The sequence below is a fragment of the Barbus barbus genome (assembly GCF_936440315.1).
Source record: "Barbus barbus genome assembly, chromosome: 9".
NCBI classification, from domain to species: Eukaryota; Metazoa; Chordata; class Actinopteri; order Cypriniformes; family Cyprinidae; genus Barbus; species Barbus barbus.
The window spans coordinates 24634315-24636595 of NC_136737.1; positions in this window are offsets into that span (position 1 = coordinate 24634315).

The following is a 2281-nucleotide window of genomic DNA, read 5'->3' on the forward strand; positions in this document are numbered from 1 at the left end:
CTTGATTGGGATATTATGTTTTTAAGCTTTGCACTGAAAATTACATTCATAAAATGTTATTTTAGTCTTTATTTTAATCATTTAAAACCCTCTGGTTGTGTTTGGGTCAAATTGACCCGGAAAATATTTTATTTTTCCTGAAAATACTAATTAACGTTATCGCATTGGACTCAAACTTACTGACTTTATTCACATATGGTATAAGTACTTCTCATAATTTTTTTTATTTTGTTTTGTAATTTTTTGTGGGTTTTATTTCACCTAGTCACACTTGTGGTGTTCCCTGTCAAAAATGACCGGATTCCAAACAACTGCTTATAAATTTGTCATTATGCTATATTATCACTAGATATTGGATTAATTATTTTTGTCAACTTGTTTTCTTTCATCTAGGACTGGTTTTGTGTTTCAATGTGCAGCTGATTAATCGTAAGCCTCATTTATCTGAAAGTAGGCACCTAATTTTTTGAGTGAAAAAATAATTTTTATGAATAATTTTCCCAATATTAAACAAAAAATTATACAAATTTGCACTGTTTCTCACACTAGTGTGCTTTGTTTAATCGGGAAGTTTGCTTTTAAATTCTTTTATTTTGTACAAAATTGCAAAAAGTCATACTTGGGGTGTTCCCGGTCAAAAATGACCGGATTCCAAACAATTGCTTATTAATCTCTCATTATGCTATATTATCACCAAATATTGGATTCAATCTTTTGGGTAACTTGTTTTCTTTCATTTAGGACCGGTTTTGTGTTTCTATTTGCATCTGATTAACTGTAGGCCTCATTTATCTGAAAGTAGGCACCTCATTTTTTGAGTGAAAAAAGCATTTTTTCATTTTCACAAAATGAGATAAAGTATGAAAATTTGCACTGTTTCTCACACTAGTGTGCTTTAATGTTTAATTAGGAAGTTTGCTTTTAAATGCTTTTATTTCACACTTGTCAAAAATGTCCAGCCATTGAAAGTGAATGGGGAAGAATCAAAGTAAGAGAAACAACTAGTGTTCAGGAGCATGTTGTGCTTGCAAACATAAAGAACTTGGACCTGTGCATGTGTGGATGCATGTATACTCACGCTATCTCTCTCTCACACACACACACACACAAACACACACACAGCTATGCATACAAACTATTGTGAGTATTACACCTATTTCATCCTACCCTGAACTGCATGCAATATGCTTTTATGAATCTGATATTATAACTGTAACGGGGCGAACAAGACGTGTGACGTGCGGATCCAAGTGCAAGCTTTTATTTATAAACAGTCAATAAACAGGCAGGGTCAAACAACGGCAAACAGGTATGGTACGGGCAAGACACAGAGCAATCCTAGGGCTAGCGAGAGTCGACGATATCCAGGTAATCCAGGTATACGAGCAGTAGTCCAAGAGAGGTGCAAACAGGTCCAAACGGCAAGGCAAATGGGTAAATCCAGGAAACACAGGCAAGAATAAAAACACTAGAAAAACACACAAGGCAAGACTGACAACAAAGTGTGTTCCGTATCGCAGCTAAAACTAGGAGAGTTATAAATGCAGAACAATACTGGAACTAAACAGAAAAACACAGAATGGCTCGGAAAGGCAGCTAACACTAGGGGAGTGATACAATACGCAATACAATACTCGGCAGAGAGGAAGAGGAAGTCCATGGTTTATGTAGGGTGTGTGATCAGTGCAATCATCTGTGTGATCAGTGCAATCAGCTGTGGGTCGTCAGTGCAATGGATGATGGGAATTGTAGTCTGAGGTGGCGTGCAACAGTTAGTGTGGTGCAAGAGTCCATGTGGTGAGCGAGAGACCTCTGGTGGTGAGTTAACGGAAGTTCATAGACCAGATTCATGACATAACTCTCTCTCTCTCTCTCACACACACACACACACACATACACATGCTAAATCTGCCTTGTCGTTAGCCTGCATTGTCTTCAAAATAATCTTTTCTTTCACCACATATTCTAGACAAAACATTATGACAATAGGTTTTGAGGTTTTCGTGTTCTCACAGAGTAGACGGAAGTTTACAAATAAATGCTAGAGCATACAAATGCCTCACAGTGCCTTGCTTGTCATTCACACGAGGAAGGGACAACTGAAGATGAATCTAACAGTGAAGATGCATTGCAAAATATATTGGAAGAGGAAAGCATCACTGAACAAGCTGAAAACTTTGCAACAACTGAAGAGGCCCTGCTGAATATATATGTTGATATAACGTTCTGGTCGAAGGATGGAAAAAAATATAATTTTTCAATATTATTAAGTAAATGCAGG